The following is a 13,894-nucleotide window of genomic DNA, read 5'->3' as shown; positions in this document are numbered from 1 at the left end:
ACAAAAATAGAGAAAGAGAAGAGGAAAAGTAAGGAGAAGAGGGGAAGAACAAAAGAGAAGCTATGGGTTAGTATGATTGGGTCAATGGGTAGAAACATGTGTAGGTTGAAATCCTTAAATTGCATGGTTTTGGAATTGTTAGGTATTGATGAATATTTTCGATTTTTGGTGATTGGATTGTGTTAAAATTGTAAACTAATGTTATATTGTATGAGTCATAATTTTCTGAACGTGTAGCTTTTTACGGAACCGAAATCGGAGGTCCGAAGGTCCTCAAACGATGAAAAACATAGAAAATTCTGATTCTGTTTTACGTTAACCGGTTACCCACCGAGCGTTAACCGGTTACTTGCTTAAAAATATGTGATTCTGTTTCTGTGTTAACCGGTTACCCACCGAGCGTTAACCTGTTACTTGCTTAAAAATCTGTTGATTCTGTTTTTGTGTTAACTGGTTACCCACCGAGCGTTAACCGGTTACTTGCTTGAAAATCTGCGCAGGAATTTGTTTCTGTTTTATGTTAACCGGTTACTCACCGAGCGTTAACCGGTTACTTGCTCTGTTTTGTGTTAACCGGTTACTCACCAAGCATTAACCGGTTACCACTATTTGAAAAATGAAAAATTGAGATTTTAAAAGTTGTATTCATTGGAATGAAATCTAATTATGTGTATTTGATAATTAGCCTATATTTTTGAATGATATATTGTTATGAATGTGTATATGTACCATTGGTGGATAATTCATAGAGTTGAATTATGTTGATATGTGGAATGTTAAGATGGTAAAGATGATCTTAATTGCATATGTGTTGGTATGTGTGCATTCATTCATGGCATGGTTGGCTTCATAGTGGAAGCGGTGAAACTGTGGATTCACATGGTAGCACACGTTGATCCTTAATTGGAAATATGCGTGGTAGATGTAGCACACGTTGATCCTTAATTGGAAATAGGCGTGGTAGATGTAGCACACGTTGATCCTTAATTGGAAATATGCGTGGTAGTAGACAGTGATCCTTAATTGGAAATAGACGTAGCACACATTGATCCTTAATTGGAAATAGGCGTGGTAGTGGCTTTGATCTTGTCCGGATCGGAAGCGTGGCTTGGATTTTAGATATTGAATCGGAAAGCGGTGAAACGTTGGGTTCACATTGAGGTACCGCATGCATAGAGTCACATGTCTTGCATTGAGTCACATTAGAGTTATGTGATAATTGAATGTATGTATTTATGTGATTGTGATGTGTGTTCGAGATATGGTAATTGAATTTGGTGATGTTTGGATGCATAACTTGGTGAAATATGTGATTATGTGATAATTGTGGTTATGTGTATATTTGAGAATATAGCATTGAATTTTAATATTAACTCCTTGAGTTTTGATGTATGTTTGAAACATATGAAATAAATGTGGATTAATGTTATTGACATGATGATACGAGGTGTGATGAATTCCGTTAATTGTTGATTTAATCATTGTGCCTGATTATACTTTTTCATAATGATTTGAATTCTCACCCTTTCTGTTTGAATGTTACCTTTACATGGGCATCGTGCAGATACTCCAGAGTAGTATTGCTGAAGTAAGTGGACGGTAGCTCGCTCGAGATTAGCCAGAGAGTTTCCGTATTTTAGTTTGAAGACTAGGTAATGAGTCAATGCTCTGGTCATGTAACACTGGGTAGATTAGTAGTATTGAACTCATATCTTATTTGGATATGCATTATGTTATTACTTGGTTTATTTTATCTTGAGGTGATTATTGAGAGATGATCATGGTATGGGACATGGATCATGTTATGAAATACATGAGTATTCATTATTTTCCGCTGCGAACGCATATTCTTGGGTATTCATGATAATTGAAATGTGTTATTTTATATGACCAGGTGTATTGTATATCGATGATGAATGATGTTGGTTTTTGAAAGCTTTTAGTTTTTGAAAACGTCGATGTGAGGCCCTTATGTTTATACGCGTGCTTATTTACTCTGATTATATGTTAAGTATTTTGGGGTAGAAAAAAGGGTGTTACACCATACACATTGGCGCCTCTTCATGAGGCCCAATGCATGTGCGCCAATGCATCTGGCGCCTCTTCTTACTAATTCTCTCTTGGATTATCCGAATAAGATATCGATGTCTATAAAATCTCTAAAGACGAATAATAACAATAAAAAAAATAAAAAATACTATAACGCCGCCAACTGCAATCAAGTAGATGTAGAAAGGAGGATTTGAGGATTTGCTCGTGAAAAAACAAAAGAATTTAACTTAAATATAAAAGTGAATTCTATTGAATTGTAGAAGTATAAATATAAAATTAAAATTATAACGTAAATATCTCTGTTAACGCCCATGCTAAAGTTGAAGGAAAAAATCTGCAAAATTAATAATCAACCTATTATAAATATGGAAATATTTGACACATATGTGGTGGAGGAAATTAAGTATTTATAACTAGGGCTGGACAAGAAACCGTCAACCGGCCCAGTCCACAAAAACCGAAAAATAAAAACCAAAAAGTGCAGTTTCAAACGGGCCAGCGGTTTGACAAGCCCAACAGTGCGGCCTGTGGTGGATTGTAATGGGCGGTTCGGTTTATGGAGAAGCAACCGGCGGTACCCATACCCGCCCAATCCAGCTGAGTATATTTTCCAATACGTAGCCGTTTTATTTCTCCCACATAAGCGATGAAAAACTCTAGCGAAGAACCTGTTGCTCTGAAAATTATAGATAAAAGAGTTTTTCGTTGTTTATTTGTTTTTATGAAACTTGCGCCATTATTGCTATCTGTAAGAACTCCTTCGCAATCTCAGTAACTCATATTCTTTATCTCCAACTCTCATTGTATGGCGTTGTTATTCTGTTTTAATCACTGTAATTGATGATCCACATTCATCTTGACTTGTTTTTATTTTCCCCTCTTTTGGTATGTTCCTGATAAATGAATTTCTTATATGTTATTGTGTTTGATAAACTTTGTTTCATTTTATTTTTTGAATTGTGTTGCTCTATCTTCACTATGATTGTGGATTAATTGATGTTTAATTTTCATTTCAATCATATTGATCTCTTTCTCATATTATTAAAAAAATATGTTCTTCCATTTTATGCAGAATCTTCTCAATTAAAGGATGAAGCCACTCAATTATAGAGAAAGAAAACTCATCACAGAAGTCATGCTCTTATCTTGTCTCCTCCACTAAAATGTTCAACCCTTCTAAGCTATGTTCAGAAGGTATCTGATAAGGTGAGTCAATCATGACATAGTAGATTTGTGCTTTTCTTAGTCCTTTTTATTTCTTAAATTGAATTTTCCTTGCAGGTTTCTCTGGCTACTGATTTAATATGCAACTTCAACTCCATGTCAAGAGACGTCACTGCTAGCTTTGGTTATGACTAGATCCTTTGACAGGTACTTAGTACTACATATTTGGTGTGATGCTTTGTCATTCCTCGGCTGATTTTAAACAATTCCACAATTTTTATGCCTATTTATTTATTTTAAACGGCACTTAGTAATAGACAATGTGAATTATGAGGAAGAAACTTACCACCCATGTCTCCCTTTGAAAGCTGATTAGGATCATAGTTGGCCATTTAAAGTCTCCCTTTGAAAGCTGATTAGGATCACAGTTGGCCATTTAAAGTTCTTTGCTCATTGTGATGAAATTTTGACCCATTTTATCCAGTTGAAAAACCATCTTATCTTGTTTCAACATCTTGTGTTGGTTATTATAGTGCCGCCTTAGGGGAAAGGTTGATTCCAATGGCGTCTGTGCTGCATTTTTGGAGGAGCGGTTAAACATGGGTCTGAACTTCATTCTTTCTGCCGAGGTCAGAGCGCTTTCCTTTGTTCATATACGTTTTATCAGATTATTCATCATTCTTTGACATGATTTTCATATTTACTTATTACAGCTTGATCACAAGAAAAAAGACTACAAATTTGTATTTCCTTTTTCATTAGCCAGCCTAGCCTAGCAAGTTTTCTTGCTTCATTTTACTTGTTGGAGATTTTTCTTTTTGGGAAAAAGAAAACACAGGAGGAATATATCATTTGTGTTGGCCTAAAAATACTTCAAATTTGTTGCCATATTTTCCCTGGAGGGAGATGTAGAGTGATAATAGACGACCATGCATATTATAAGATTCATTTCAACATAATGCTCATGTTTGCTAATATCTTTCGATTTCTCAAGAGCGATGACTTAAAAAAGTCCTTGCATAATTTGGTGATTATGTTTACCATTTGGATGTTTTCACAGATTCATACTAATCAAACTTAATAAAGCGATTTGGATGTTTTTGCAGATTCATACAAGAGTTTTATTATGTAGAAATAATCAAGTTAATAAAGCGATTAATACTGATATCTAGTATTCATAAGAAGGCTCTAGATACCACTCAAATAAGCTGATTAAGCACATGCTCTTGTTGAAATTCGGATCCATAATATATTGAATGGAAAATGTTGTGGACTCTATATACATACATATATATAAATAAAAGAGCACTAAGATCCATCTTCATTTTGAGTTTTTAAATGAGATTTATTTACTTTTTTATATTATATTACACCTTTTTATTTTCTAAACAACTTTTCTATATCTTTTGAATATTCATACAACTCAACAAAAACTCAAATGAATTCCATCAAATCCTATAATATATTCCATATTTATATTATATAAAAAATATAATTGAAACAATTTAATTCAAATATATTAAAAAATTATACTTTTAATATATATATATATATATATATATATATATATATATATATATATATATATATATTAAAAGAACTTAAAATAAATTACTAGTACAAAATACAAAAAATATTATATTAAAAATATTTTTCAATAGTTGTTATTCTTCTACCCATAATGTTTTCATATATGTTTTATCAAGTTGATTGATTTAGTAAATGCCAATTGTTTTTCTTTATACCGAATATTGAATTATAGAGGTAATTCTAAAAGAAAAACAACTTGTTTCGTTTTGTCTGGTTGACAAGATATCGAACGTATACTTTTTTTTTATATTTTTATTTATTTTAATATGTTTTTTGTTTTCAATTTTAATTAAGATTCCATATATTTATATATGTTTTTATGAAATCTATAACATTAATTTTGTTTTTTAATTCACATGTTCAATTATAAACAATTTAATGAATGGAATGACTAGTGTTTACATCCTCTAATACAAGTGTAAATGTTTAAACGGAAAGTAGTTAGCATTTATATTCTCGTCGATAAATTAATATTTATCTATTATATTTATTTTACACTATCAATAAATCAAAATTGTCCAGTAAATATGTGTTAATGTAATATTTACATATAATAAATAAAAATGGTTCATAACATGACTTTCAAGGTACTTATATTAAAAGTAAAATATTACGAATATATAATTTAATAAATATAATATTAATTAATTTTATATATTATTATATTCATTCTCAAACACTAGAACACTTTTTTTTACCATAATATAAATTCTTTTACATTAATATTAAATATAAAATATTACATTAATATACTCAAATCTTTGCCCTACAAATGGGGCAGGTAAGAGCCATTTTTAATAAATATTGGGGCAGACAATTTTTATGAAATGCATGCCCGCATGGTAAAGTATGAATTATTTCTCCATCTTCAAACTCGTACACACATATCATACACTGATTTTCAGTGTGTTGGAGCGGGATGGATGAGTCAAATTGACTCATTGATTCTCTCTTGGATGATCCGAACAAGATATCGGCGTCTATAAAATCTCCAAACACGAGTAATAATAATAAGAAAAATAAAAAATATTATTAAAGTAGCAATTCCTATCAAGATGGCGTAGAAAGGATAATTTTGTGTTCCTGAAAAAGTAAAAGAATTTAACTTAAATATAAAAGACAATTCTATTGAATTGTAGAAACATAAATAAAAAATTACAATTATAACGAAAATACCTGCCATGCTAAAATTGACGGAAAGAAATCTGCAAAAATCAATAATTTGGCATTAAATATATATATCAACATATTATAAATATTAAGGGTGACAAATATTTGATACATGTGTGGTGGACGAAATTAAGTATGTATAACCAGACAATCTTAAACCTTACATTGGTATCTTCAAAGAATATGTTGGAGTGAGGTCGGCGAAATTAATGAAAAATATGAAAGTGTAATGTTTCGCAACCAACTATAACAAATTAGATGTGAAAATAGCTTGGGAGATAGTATGTAGAAAATATAATGATATTATGCTTACAAAGTTGTAAGTTGCATGATGATGAATGGTGTAATGGACTAGTTTTATAGCAAATTGGCTTACCGTATTTCACTAAATTTCTTTATAGGATTATTTGTTTTAAAAATTTAATTATGCTATTATGAGACATTTTTATCACATGAATTATTTGTCCATTATTTTCAATCTTTTTACTCAAATGCAAAACAAGTTACTTTCATAAAAATAAATAGATTTTGAGAATACATGCTAATAGCTAGCAAGGAACCACTGCAACTTATTAATTGGACAAAATGCATAACAATTATTTGTGAGAAGCATATTCGTAGAGGACCACTTACCTACCAAAATATGAAAGCATGCTTAATAAACTCACTACCTCTAAAATAGATAGAAAGTTTGGTATCATATGGTATTAGGTATCATAAGCTACATTGCTACTAGATACAAAGTTGGATTTTCTTTTGTTTCTATTCATTTTCCATCTTAAAATTTGAGAATAAAATTCAATCGTTGCAATGAGTAAGCAAACACTTCATATACATTTATTATGCATTTTGACGAAAATAATCAATAAATAGAACACTTACACTATTTTGGTTATTATTAATCCTATTTTACTATTTTTGTTCACATGATTTTCTAACAAAAATAATTCAATAGCTAAAATGACTATTTAAAATAAATTTATAACGAAAATAGTTAATAAAGAGATATATTTGTAACAACTAATATATTAATAAACACAATATTCCATCTTTCAAAACATGTCTTACATTATTAGATAAGATTTGATTATTGTGATTTATAATTTTTATTATAAAATTATTAATAACTACAAATATTTAAAAATTAATATGTAGTCACTTAATTTATAAAAAATAAATAATAAAATAGAAATAGAAAATAAAATACTTAAATAATAATTTTTATAAATCTATTGTATATTTTATTAATTATTTACTCACTTATATTGTCAATTTTAAATTTAGTAATTGATTACAACAAACACATTGAAGAACTTATACACAATTTTGTTCATTATAATTTTGTTCATTCATTATAATTTTGTTCATTAATAGAGCTTGTAGACTATAATCAACACCTACAAAATAATAGGAAATTATCTTAACAATTGGGAAAGACTATATAATACATAATGATTTAGGATCTTTCATCTTTGAGAAAAATAATTATATTTTTTTGTCAGTTAAAAAAATATACATATCTATGTATTTTTACGTGTCTCGTGCTACTTTATATAATTTTATTTAATTATCAATAAAATCTTAAATTCTATGTGATCACTTATGTCACTAATAGTGATTAAGTGATATATCATTTAAATTGATTGAATAATATTCTAAAAGTCAACTGCTTATAACTATAAATGAACTATCGGTGCATGGCCAAAACTGAGCAATTTTTTTTTATTTCTACAATCTATACATATGTACCTACAACCTTTTATATGTTGCAATTGACATGATAATGATAAACCACATGAACAACTAACACTTTCTTTTTTCATTGTACTCATCATACTTTGTTTTTAGAATTAAATTTCTTAAACAAAAACCCACTTATACTAACCATATTTTATACAAACCATATTGATATTGCCAGAAATCATAAAGCTTATTGTGATATTTTAACAAAGAAAGGTACATTTATAATGAACTATGGCATAATCATCACTGAATACCAAATAAATGAACTATAGCATAATCATCACTGCTTAATGTAATTCTAAATAAAATCTAAAATGACTTTTTCAGTGACCTTGTTTCCATCTTGATTAGTTATATTAAAAAATGAAAGGAAAAAAAACATTAAAACTGAAATACATGTTTCCCGTGTCACCACAAAATTTTCAACAAAACATAATACATATTTTACACCAAAAGTAAAACAAAAATCAATCATAATGGAAAAAAAGGAAAAGAAACTACCAAGTCATCAACCTTCACTCCAACTCAAAATGCCACTATAATAATAATCAAATATTGGAAATTGATGTTCTTTAGCCTTTACAAAGCGAGTTTTATAAAGAAATATCCAACATAATATATCTATATCTATATATCACTTATATGCAATGTATTGCCATATGCATTACCAACATTGAATTGAGTGTCAACTGACATTTTCTAAAACTACCAATAAATTAGCATTTCATGTAAAAATTAATTAAGTTTAAATTTTTCTAAGTGATAACATTACATAAATCCATTGAGTGAATGAGACGCAACTATGTGTTTTTAGAATCAAGAGTCGGTAAGTGTAATAGCTTCATAGAATACCTTTGTGTTTACCTATAAAGATACTAAGCATATATCGATATGTTGTTCCAACAACCATTCTCATACTTCTCAAGCTACAACCTATCATCAAAATGGAATCAATTAAAATTAGATTCATATTTTTGAATACAAAAGGAGTAAAAAAAAGCAAGCAAATTGGATGTCTCATAATAGATCAATTTAGAAGAAGAACAAAACTTTAAGAATAGGAGTCATCAAACAAATTGATGCTTTATTAGCTCCTTTATCCCCTCAACTTCACCTATTGATGCTTGAATGTTCCACCAATGCAGTACCATACTATCTTAAATCCATATGTATATTAGGTTCTAAAACATTATATTTTTAAAGATTAAAATAATCAGAATGATGATTAAAACAATCAAAATAATCAGGGTGAATGTGCAAAGAAAAACTACATGTGCAAAACAATTGGTGTCAATATGAATGAATGAGCTATAACTTCTATATTTGAAGGCAAGTTAGTAGGAAGGTTGACATGAATCCAAAAGGCAGAAATGAAACTATGAACACGAAATGTGCATCACACTTTGTTTTAGAAAATCCCCATTGAAGGTAAAGATGGAAACCGTGAAAACGTCAAAGATGACTACGAGAAAAAAAAAGTGAGACAAGGGATTACCTTACAAAAAATGGGAAGAATTCAGCTGAGACCTTCCATCGAAGACGTCTGTAATACGTATACAAAATCAAAAACGAAAAATAATTAGGCGGAAACCTTTCATCAGAAACATGGTGAGCAAAACCAGGCATTCTACTATGATTTCTACAACTAACACTATAGCTACGAATAAGTTTCTCACTAACCGATTCACTCCCTTGTTCATTAACAACCCTCCTAAGCTTCTGTCAAGACTCGGCAATCGGCTTATTAACAACATCACCAAAAACACATTCTTTCTCTCCCAACTTATCTTCCTTTCTCCTCTGTATTAATCCCAATTTATTCCACAACTTGCCCCATTTGTGAAACTTGTTCGGCCCCTTTTGATCAACTCCAATTTCAACATCACAGGCTTCCTTAGAAGAAAGACGTTGTAGTACAATTAGAATGAACAATACCATTGTTCTTAGGATTTAGATTAGCACCCCTCAAATCTTCCTCAATGATCAAGACTTTTGCACCAAAGAATAACTCGGTTGTGGCCGGTGAAACCTTGGCATTAGATATCACTCTCAATTCATCAACATCTCCAATCACCATTGATTTCCTACGAGAATTTGACCTATCAAAACTTCTCCTTCTCCGAACTGAATAATAATGCTTTGTCTGATCTGAATCACCAGGATAATGCTCTCCACCACCACCACCACCACTTTCCAAATTCACCACCTCTTCTTCTCCTTCTTCTTCTTCCTCAACCAAAACCTTATCACAATGAATAGAAACCATAGGGGAAAACCTCGGACACGCTTTCCCAATCAAATAACCATCCCAAGAAGCCCGAGGTGCATCGAATGAAAACCTCGAATCATCCACAGATAACCTAGGATCGGTATCACATGATCTTCTTCCCAATGATAAACCATACTCTCCAACTTCCAATTGCGTCTCTCTAAAATTCTTGTCCTACGCTTCTCAACCTCCCTGTTCGTCAAACCAACACCATTGCCGATGACAGAACCATCGCAAGCACTACCGCTTCTCTTCAACTTCTGTTTCCACAAGCATTCAAACAATGAACATAGAAAATAATGCGTATTCATTTATCATGTAAAGAGATGAAAAATATAGAGAATACTTACACTGAATCCAAATGAGGATCAAACAACTGCTGGAGGAAGATGGAAGAAAAAATAGTTAAAAGGTGACTTGATAATGCTATGACTTAACCGCAAGGAAAATTGCTTCCTTCTCTCTCTAAATTTTGCTACTTTCTAAAGCTGAAGTTCAATTTTCTCAGTTTGAGAATCCAAACCCTGTGACCTACCCAATATCCTCCCTCAACAGCATATAATTCACACTCATGCTTGAGTTTTCTCCATTTCTACAATCATTACTTCAAAAGCAGATCATTCATTTGAAGTTTTCGTGATAGGTTCCATCTCCATTTCACTAACATTGTGCCTCTCATTTTCATGATCAGTATCTTCAACGTTTTCGGGAAAAGGACTGCCCGTCTGCAGAAAGTTCGGGTTCTGGTTCAAAGGCAGAAGATAGCGGAACTATAGGCTTTAGTGTTTCACTTACAGGTGGCTTATACTTTACAATCATTCCATCAGAAGAAATTGGTTCGTCATCTCGGCTACTGTGGTCCCACATATTCCCTTGTTCTGCAAAACGCCAGTTATTTTCCTTAGGGTGAAGCAGCTGAGCCAGGAATCCGGGGCATTGTATGACCATGACCAAGAACGATATCATTTGTTGTTGATGCTTCTCCATTCCATCCAGACGATCACTCAATAGAAGCAACTTACTCAGAGGATTCAAGGTGCTTCTTAGTTTAACCAACTCCTGTGTCAGGGTTTTTCTATCCGATTTGAGATTCTCCCCTTGTTTCCACAGGCTAGAATTAATCGCTTCTAGTGAGGGTTCATCAGAATTAATCAAGAAATTATAATTATCCAAAATTGATAGAAAACATAAACACAATTCTGCAATTAAAGTAGAAGAATCAAGAAAATCATGACCTAAAAAACGGGAAGAGTAAAATATATATATATATATATATATATATATATATATATATATATATATATATATATATATATATATATATATATATATATATATATATATATATATATATATATATATATATATATATATATATATATATATATATATATATATATATATATATATATATTACTCTTCCCGTTTTTTACCAGAAGCATTTGGACTTGAGCAATTACCGGGAACATTTAACGAATACCGGATTTCACATCATTTAGCAATGATGTTGCCTACACAAAAGAGCCAATTAGAATCTCCAAAATGAAAATGAACATACAGTAGGGATATGAAATGATTTCAGAATAGAGAAACGAAACACATACCAAGCGATTCGTTTCAGGAAGCGAAAGCCAATGGTTATAAAGTGTCTGGACGAAGGTGAAATTAGACTTGAGTCCCATAGTAGACACCTCTGGGAGGTGCAACAATTCAAAATCCAATGAAGCCACATCGCTAACAATCTCCATTCTCATCAAAAACCAAATGTATCGATCAAATCGGGGATTAGGTTTTCAATGCGTTTGTAGAGAAACCGCGTGCAGATTATATTCTATATTGGAAAGGAATAAATGCGATTGTTTGTTATTACAGCTGGGGAATCAGTGGAACCCTAGATCTTATTAAATCAACAAATTTAAGATCAATTCTGAATTTAGACCGCTAAAAAAATGAAACAGCGATGATGATGATGAAAGATTGGGATGGAGAAAGAAATGGGAATGGATGAGTTTATGGGAATTTTTTGCAGAGATCCACACGATTTTGGAGGGAGAAAAACAAATAATAGTGGATTTTCACCGGAAAAATACTGATTTTTTTTTACTTTACTTATGTACAGTATATTTTTATTTTGACCAAACTTGTGTATTTTAATGAAAAAATGCTAAACTTGTTTTTGGTCAAGTATGAAATTATTATATTAACATGTGTATTTATTTATTTTGACCAAACTTGTGTATTTTAATGAAAAATGATTTTTTTTTAAAGTCTAAAAGTATTATTTTAAAATGTGTATATTTGATTTTTTAAGAGAAAAAAAAATAATTAAATTATTTTTACATTGTCATCATTGACGATGTATCATACCACATCACATTTATATTTTAAAAGAAAAAATAATTTAATAGACTATTACTTTTCTATTATCATGTAAAAATTATTTTAGATTATCAATGCATATCTATTAAACCTTTTTTAATTAAAATAATAATTATATTTTAATATTTATAAGTTTTATTGTCTGGTATAATAGTAAAGATTTAAATTTTGAGAGTGTGTTTCTCTCTCTCTCTCTCTCTCTATATATATATATATATCTATATATATATATATATATATATATATATATATATATATATATATATATTAGGTTTTAGTAGTGTTTTATAAAACTAAAAAAAATAATGAGTTATAAGTGTCAACAATTTAATATATTATAAAATATTATTTTTTAGTTGGTTTTAATAAAAACATAAAGATAATACAATGACGGTGTAAAATATTTTTCCACTATTAATTAATAACATTCAATCATGTCATATCAGTATTTTAAAAATAAAAATATAATTTAATAGATATATGTATTTAATTGATTAACAATGTAAAAATCATAAATATTTTTTTTCTTTTATAATTATTAAAAATATATCTTTTTGTTTTGTTGATGGCATTTGTTATTACTCTTATAAATTTTAACAACTAAATAAGTTGTTAAAACAAATTAGTTAACTAGATAAATTATATTATATTTAATATCTCTCCTTAAGTTTGAGCATAGAAAGTATGTCATAATAAAGTAATAGATAAGATTTGGATCAATAGGTTCAATGAAAACGCTGAGAAATTATTGTGTGATAGAAAGAATGTGAAAAAGTTGTTGTTTCTCAAATGAAGCGGGAATCAAGTTCAATATATTTTGTGTATTTATAGAAGGGGAAATTGATATCAATATGTTTTATGGACTATTTATCAGAATATAGCATTGTTGTTTGTGAATAAGTAGTTTAAAGCCAATGATACGATTGATAAGTCATCGAAGCTCACATGCACTTGATGTCATTGTTTTGTATTCAAACTGATGATGAACTTTTCAATATAATTTTGAAGGGTAATTCAGTATTTTAGTATTAGTTTTTGTTAAGATTGACCTAGTTAATATAGGTTAGCACTTTTGTCTACGTGACATTATTGTTTGTATATATAAACAGTATAGTCGTCAATAGTTGATAGTGCAATACTGAGTGTGTGCATTATGTACAATGTATGTGCAACCACTTATTGTAATCATTCTGTAATAGTAGTGGAAGTTTATTATTCTCTCACTTCTTCCATCTTCACCTCCTTCATGTTATGCACCAAACATTGGTATCCAGAGATTTAGTTCATATCCACAGGGAAACATGGGTGAACGATGAGATGTTGTGTGGTTGATTTCGTTTCTTGAATTCGTGTTGAATTCCTGATCGGAATCGTAACATAATCACATTCTTGATTTTGTGGGATTGGGAAACACTAATGTTTCGTGAGATCTGAGTGGTTTGCACAAGGTTGAAGATGAACAAAAATGGTAATCTGAATAATAAGCTTCTAGTGTTCGATGGTAATAACTGGAATTGATGGATGATT

The 13,894-nt window shown here is 30.2% G+C and overlaps 1 long non-coding RNA gene and 2 pseudogenes across 1 annotated transcript; 1 reads left to right on the top strand and 2 right to left on the bottom strand.

Moving 5' to 3' along the window:
- The first annotated feature begins 3,209 nt into the window (after nt 1-3,209).
- LOC127103810 (uncharacterized) lies at nt 3,210-3,964 on the top strand. Its single transcript, XR_007794799.1, has 4 exons — nt 3,210-3,258; nt 3,334-3,423; nt 3,750-3,845; nt 3,930-3,964. It is a non-coding gene; the product is annotated as an uncharacterized LOC127103810 (long non-coding RNA).
- Nucleotides 3,965-9,210: 5,246 nt separating this feature from the next.
- LOC127101708 (protein OCTOPUS-like) lies at nt 9,211-10,299 on the bottom strand (annotated as a pseudogene).
- On the bottom strand, nt 10,106-11,170 carry LOC127101707 (heat stress transcription factor A-8-like; annotated as a pseudogene).
- Between the last annotated feature and the right edge of the window lie 2,724 nt (nt 11,171-13,894).

The sequence above is a fragment of the Lathyrus oleraceus genome, chromosome 7 (genome assembly GCF_024323335.1).
Source record: "Lathyrus oleraceus cultivar Zhongwan6 chromosome 7, CAAS_Psat_ZW6_1.0, whole genome shotgun sequence".
Lineage (NCBI taxonomy): Eukaryota > Viridiplantae > Streptophyta > Magnoliopsida > Fabales > Fabaceae > Lathyrus > Lathyrus oleraceus.
Note: the sequence above shows the minus strand (reverse complement) of the source record. Positions and strands in the feature narration are given on the sequence as shown.